Below are 7,575 nucleotides of genomic sequence, written 5' to 3' on the forward strand. Positions count from 1 at the left end.
ATAGTGAGAGAAAAGATGGGGAAAAGTAGAATGCTTTAGTTTTCTTTTGTTTGGTTTTCTCTACAGGAAAGATGTAAAAAAAGTTTTCAAAGGGGAGGGAAAATATTTTTCCCTACCACTTCCTTTCTTTTCAATTTCCACCAAATTCCTAACTGGAAGAAAAGGGTGAAAAATACATTTTAAAAGAAAAGGAAAGGGGTGGGTAATATGGACATTTGAAATGAACATTTTCCAAAGAAAAATAGTGTGGGCAAAAAAAATTAATGAAATGAAAACTGCCCATTTTATTTCTAATGTATTTGGAAGACAACTGACTAACTAACTAAATTAACCCACAATGGAATACATACATTTTCCCCCAGTATTTTTTATACATTTCCTTGAATATTTGGTGGATTATCTATCTAATCTCTCTCTCTCTCTCTCTCTCTCTCTCTCTCTCTCTCTCTGAAGTTCCAATCTGCATGTCACCATGTGTAGGAATCTGGAAAGAATTACCCCTTTGATTTCACATTACTGAATGTCTTCATATACATACTTTTTCCATGAGGGGGTAAAGTTTATTCTTATTGTTGCTATTGTGTTATTGTTATTATTAATAATAATAATAATTATTATTATTATTATACAATATTAACTATTATATACTCAGAGCTTTAATTGCCCCAGGACTTTTACAAGACATACAAGAAACAGAGGGTCATCTCCTCAATCGGTGTAAACTGGAATCGATAAGCCAAGTCCCCAACTGGTGCAAAATCAGTCATAGCGCTATTGGCGTCAATGGGGCTGGATTCGCAGTTGTTATAAATCAGAGTAGCTCCATTAGAATCAGCAGGGCCAGCTGCCCAGCTGGCGTAAATTGCTAGAAGTTCCTTTTGAGTCAATCAGAGAGATGCTAAGTTGATGTAAATCAGCTTAGCTGTCAGTCTGGCCTCATTCAATTCAATTCACACCAGCTGAATATCTGGGCCAATTAAAAGAAGGCACAGTTCAATACCTAATCAGGGAGAGTCAAGAAGAATCTGAATCAAAACCAAGGATTCAGATTTGGGAGTGTTTGAAATCTGAACCGGAATTAAGATCAATATTTTTGAATGTTTTGCCCTATTGGGGTTGCTTCCTCCTTTTTTTTCTGCAGGATGGAGTATGTGAAAGGATCAGCAGGAGGAAACCACACAGTACGAACCAAATTCATTCTCCTGGGATTTTCCAACCTTCCTAGACAGAAATACTTATTATTCTCTGTGTTTTTATCTGCCTACTTGATCACCCTGGCTGGAAATCTCCTCATCATTGTCCTCACATTGGCTGACCCTGCCCTTCATATCCCCATGTATTTCTTCCTCAGGAACCTGTCCTTCCTGGAGATCTGCTACACATCAGTTAACATCCCTAAAATATTGGCCAATCTTCTCTCAGAAGATCAGACCATCTCTTTCATTGGCTGTGCTGTGCAAACCTTTTTCTTTTTTTTCCTTGCTGGGTAAGAGTGTTTTCTCCTGGCCTCAATGGCCTACGATCGCTATGTCGCAATATGCAAGCCTCTGTACTACTCAGTGGTTATGAGCAGGAAGGTATACACAGGGCTAGCTGCCGGATCCTGGCTCAGTGGACTCCTCATATTCTTTGGTCTGACCGTCATGGTGTTCACCCTACCCTTCTGCCATTCCCATGAGATTAACCATTTCTTCTGTGACATCCCTCCACTGCTGAAGCTGGCCTGTGGAGACACCTCCGGCAAAGAAATGGCTGTCTTCATCATGGCTCTGTTCGTTGTCACCTTCCCCTTCATGCTGATTCTCATGTCCTACGTCTGCATCATCTCCACCATCCTGAGGATGCCCTCAGGGGAGGGCAGGAGGAAGTCCTTCTCCACCTGCTCCTCGCACCTCCTGGTGGTGATGCTGTCCTATGGCTCTGCTTGTGTTATGTATCTGAAGCCCAAGTCATCCTACTCACCAGATACAGATAAGTTTCTCTCTCTGTCCTACTCCGTCATCACACCCATGCTAAACCCCATTATCTACAGCCTGAAGAACAAGGAGGTGAGGGGTGCCTTCTGGAGAATGATGGGGAGAAGAAGGTTCTGTTGAATTAAGAAAATGGATTAATTGTAAATGTCTCTGGTTCAATTCTTTGTCTTCAACAATGAAACTCCTTAAGGTGCGGCTTCTGATCTCGTAGAGATGAGGTTAATTCTGAAGTAATATCACCAAACTCAATGGATTTACTACAGATGGGTGGGAAATGCCTTTCCCATTCCATTTTTTTTTAATTAAAAAAAATGAAAAAAGTCCATCCTGAATCCGGAGGAAAAGTTAAATTCTCACAAAAATTTGAAATAATAATAATAATAATTAATAATGTGCCAATTGAAACATTTCATTTTGATAATATAAACAATTTTTGTTTTGTTTTTGACCTTTCATTTTTTTAAAACTTTTTATTTTTTTGGTAAAAATTAATTAAACTTTCTAAATGAAAAAAATAATTTTGAACCCAGAAATGAGAACTTTTCATTTTAAAAATATCAAAATGGGACATTCTAACAATTTTTAAATCTTTTTTTTTCAAATTTGTTTTGAATCAGGAGATGTGTCAAAACTGATCCTTCCCCAGTTTTGGTTTTAACAACTAGGTGTTTTCTGACAGAAATTTTTTGTTGGAATATTCCTGGCCAACTCTAGAAGTTCTATTGGTGTAGATTTGGAGGGACACTAGTAACAATGTTCAGGTAGAGGGAGGAATTGAACCTGGGTCTCTTACAACTCAGTGGAGTCCTATAGTTACTAGGCTAAAGATTATCAGAGAGCTTCTCTCTCTCTGGGCTTTTTGGGAGTCCTTTGCCTTGCTTTTCTCAAAATGCTGGGAGATTGAAACAAAATGAAGCAGATTTTTTTGGTTTGCACAAAACTATTCAGCAAATTCAGTGGGACTATTTGTGTGTGTGTATCTATTCACTAATGTGACCAAGGGGTTCTGCATCCCATTCCCTGAGCCATGCAGCACTTAACTGTTCTGATGGTTCTGCTAATAGCACATGGGCCAAATTTACCCCTGGTATAATCCCACTGCCTAGAGTAGCATTATTCTGGTAACAAATCTGTCCCCCTGACGTTTACATAGAACTGGTTTCCCCTTGATGCCCTTTGGAGTTAATAGCTGTTTTGTTTCTACTGAGGAAGAATTGCCTTGGTCCCAAAGATATTTCCACCACTTGCTTCTCTGGGACCCAATGGGGCTGAGTTTTGGGGATATTCGTCTTATGAGAATGAAGTCATGCATCAATTCTGCTACACATAATGGAACCAGAGCCTCAGCCTGTGAAAATCAACATAGCCCCATAGACTTGCATGGGGCAATGCCAGTTTACACCAGTTGAGGATCTGGCCCAGCAAGTTTTGTTCATGCTGTTGGATGAATCCCGCAAGGTCTCATTTAGTTGCTATAATTTAACATTACTTTTATTTTAGCTTTAACCTCTACTGAGAAGTCCGTAAGCACCTCCTGTCTCTAGGCATTTAGTGCAACGGGACAAATTCTTCCTGAGTGTAATGTTGTGGACTCCAGTGGTGCTACACCAATTGAATGCTATGAATTTTAACAATGCCTTCTGCAACCTGTTTGAAGTTGAAACTCTTTTCATGATCATTGCAAAGACTTTTTAATAATGCCCAGTGGGACCCATTAACATTAACATCCTTTCATTGTTAGCTGATCAGCAGAGTTTAATTCTGAAGGGATAAATCAATAAAAATTACAGATCAATAACATTATTGTATAAAAGTCCATATGGTCACTAGATCAGGTAGCTATCAAGGTGCTTAGATATCAACATGCTGGACACGTGAGATACAGCTAAAGTGAATATATATGGATATTTTTTCCAATATATTGATCCCAGTTTCAAGCTGACTGCAAAGCTAAATTTGATATCTTCCATTGTTGTTTGCAGTGTTATTGTAGTTATATTTGTCCCAGGATATTAGAGAGACAAAATGGGTGAGGTAATAGGTTTTTGTTTGACAAGCTTTCTAGCTACACACAGCTCTTCTTCAGGTCTGGGCAAGATACTCACAATTTCCCAGCTTAATACAAGATGAAACAGATTGTTTAGCATAAGTAGTTAACATATATTTGAAGGGACCATTCAAGGTGAACTGGTCCATTAACACCTCTGCAGTCATAGGACAAGTAAGGGGGATTAGTGAATTACAGATTTTTGTAATAAACCATAAATTGAGTGTCTTTATTAGGACCATGATTTTTAGTGTCTAGCAAAGTTATGAATTTAAGCTCCCAGGCTTATCTGTTGAAGGTGTTGTGCAGGTTTCCTTTGAGAATGAGGCCTGAGAGGTCAGATATGGAGTGATGGTTTTGTGAGAAGTGTTTGCCCATGGGTGATATGATGTTTTTGTCTTTAATCATTTAATCAACAGTGAGGTGGCAAAATTTGCAGATGATGTAAATTACTCAAGATAGTTAAGTCCAAAATCTGACTGCAAAGAGTTACAAAGGGATCTCACTACACTGGGTAACTGGGCAACAAAATAGCAGATGAAATTCAGTGTTGATCAGAGCAAAGTAATGCACCTTGGAAAAAATAATCCTGACTACATATACAAAATGATGGGATTTAAATTAGCTGTTATCACCCAAGAAAGGGACCTTGGCATCATTGTGGATAGTTCTCTGAAAATGGCTGCTCAGCGTGCAGCAGCAGTCAAAAAAGCTAACAGAATGATAGGAACCATTAGGAAAGGGATATATAATAAGACAGAAAATATCATAACGCCATTATATAAATCTATAGTACCCCCACATCTTGAATACTGGGTGCAGTTCTGGGTGCCTCATCTCAAAAGAGATATATTAGAATTTGAAAGGTTCAGAGAAGGGCAACAAAAATTATTAGGGGATGGAACAGCTTCCATACAAAGAGAGAATAAAAAGACTAGGACTGTTCAGCTTAGAAAAGAGATGACTAAGGGGGGATATTGTAGCGATCTATAAAATCATGAATGGTGTGGAGAAAGTGAAAAGGGAAGTGTCATTTACCTCTTCACATAACACAAAAACTAGGGATCATCCGATGAAGTTAATAGGTAGTGGGTTTAAACAAACAAAAGGAAGTACTTTTCCACACAACACACAGTCAGCCTGTGGAACTCATTGCCATGGGATGTTGTGAATGTCAAAAGTATATCTGGGTTCAAGATCCTGGAGGATAGGTCCATCAATGTCTATTAGCCAACATGGTCAGGGATGCAGCCCCATGCTCTGGGTGTGCCCAAATCTCCAAGTGACAGAATCTGAGACTGGACGACAGGGGATGGATCACTCAATAATTGCCCTGTTGTGTTCATTCCCTCTGAAACATCTTGTACTGGCAACAGTCAGAAGAAAGGATACTGGAGTAGATGGACCATTGTTCTGACCCAGTATGGCCATTCTTCTGTTCTTACTGCTACCATTCTAGCTCATAGATTCTAAGGCCAGAAGGGACCATTGTGATCATCTAGTCTGACCTCCTGTATAACACAGGCCACAGAACTTCCCAAAAGAATTCTTAGAGTGGATCTTACAGAAAAAATATCCAATCTTGATATTAAAAGTTGTCAGTGATGGAGAATCCAGCATGACCATTGGTAAATTGTTCAAATAACTCTCACCATTAACAATTTAGTCCTTATTTCCAGTCTGGATTAGGAGATCTCTTGACCTCTCTAGAATCAAGGCTATAGAGGAAGATTGACACAGCCAATGTCTTATATAAGGACTGAGAATAAAATAAAAAGAGCAATTCCTTCAGGATTCAGCCCATTTGTTTCAATGGGATTTATGCCCTTAGGCCCTGATTATGGTCTCAATTACTTTGGAGTAAATGCAAAGCAACTCATTTGAAATCAATGGGGCTGTTTCTCTTCTCACCACTCCAGTGTAAATCAGGGGTCATTCCATAGGTCAATGGGGTTGATTCACCTTTCAATCATTTCTAATTTGGAAACAGGAGTAAAGCCACAGAAGTCAATGAGGCTCATTCTTCTCTCACTTTCACCAGTGTAAATCAAGAGTACACAACACTTTGGAGACTGATGGAGTTCCAATGGCTTAAAGCCAGTGTAAGGGATCTGCCTTGGAAAAACAACTACTATTGACAAGGATGAGTACTGCAAATTTTTCAATACACCCAAAACCAACTGCCAAAGGGAGCTTAGGGTGCTCATAGGCAGTACTCAGCACTGCAGATGATAATTAGCCTTCCTGTTGCCCAAAGATAAACATCCAGTAGCAACAAATGCCCTTCACTCTCAGGGCACTCAGAGTTAAGATTTGGGTAGCCCCTACATAGCGGCACAAAGGGTGGATACTTCTTACTCCCTCGTACTCTCGTTCCTGACTGAATAAGGTTTAGGAATAATGCAGTGCTAAAGGAGGAATGAGGGAGGGTTGGAGGTTGTGTCTTTAGGGTACCTAAGGAAATCTGAAATAGTCCTCAACCCATCCATCACTAAATGAGTTGGAGCCAGTGAAGGTAGAACTACTGGTTCCAGAGATAGGTGAGAATCTTGATATAAAGTCAATGCTTCTTTCTTTCATTCTTTCTTATATGGGCAGGTAAAATTATTAACACATTAAAACTGCCAAGAGCTAGCTAGCTAGATAACTTAGTTTGTAGACACTGTGATTCACTAGACTTACTTTGCCTATCTGTAAATTTCTATTGTTATCGATGGAAATATGTTTTCCTCAGTTTGTGAGTTTGCAGTGAAATCGACATTGATTGACATTTACTGATAAAAATGATCCTTCCAAATGTACTTATGTCTTGTGGGAAACTGACCATGTCTCTGATCCACAGTTTACTCATCTGTAAATCAGGTTTGAGGGAATAATAATGATTGATTTCATAGAAGCACAGTAGGGCAAAATTCATTTGTGTGTGTAAAGTGTAATGATAACTGACAGCCCTCAGTAACATAGGCGGGATAGGAATTCAAGTCCTTTTATTTCTAAGCTCTGTAATTTCCTTTAAGTCCTGTGGCAATTACTGAAATGCATCCTTCTACTAGTCCAAAATTTGCATGTAGACCTTTTTTAGTGAAAGGGGATTCTTGAGTTTTCCCTGTGAAAAATATATATCTCTATTTTTTAAGAATGCAAATTTAATTGTTTGCAAAACATGGGCTCATTCTAGCTTCTCCATGTTAGCCATCACAGCAATATACATGTATTAAGGTCTAGGTCCTCATACACATTAATCAATGAATCCTCACAACACTACATAATTTAGTATTGTGATCTACATAATGTAGTATAATTATCTACATAATGATAACATGGGGGGACATGATAACAGTTTTCCAGTACATGAAATGTTGTTACAAGGAGGAGGGAGAAACATTGTTCTCTTTAACGTCTGAGGATTGGACAAGAAGCAATGGGTTTAAATTTCAGCAAAGGAGGTTTAGGTTGGACATTAGGAAAAACTTTCTAACTGTTAGGCTAGTTAAGCACTGGAATAAATTGCCTAGAGAGGTTGTGGAATCTTTGTCATTGGAGATTTTTAAG

At 38.8% G+C, this 7,575-nt stretch overlaps 1 pseudogene; it reads left to right on the forward strand.

Moving 5' to 3' along the window:
• Positions 1 to 1,142: 1,142 nt before the first annotated feature.
• Positions 1,143 to 2,096, forward strand: LOC112119904 (annotated as a pseudogene).
• The last annotated feature ends 5,479 nt before the right edge of the window (positions 2,097 to 7,575 follow it).

Source organism: Terrapene carolina, unplaced genomic scaffold (assembly GCF_002925995.2).
Source record: "Terrapene carolina triunguis isolate 2854851 unplaced genomic scaffold, T_m_triunguis-2.0 Scaffold8533, whole genome shotgun sequence".
Taxonomy (NCBI): domain Eukaryota; kingdom Metazoa; phylum Chordata; order Testudines; family Emydidae; genus Terrapene; species Terrapene triunguis.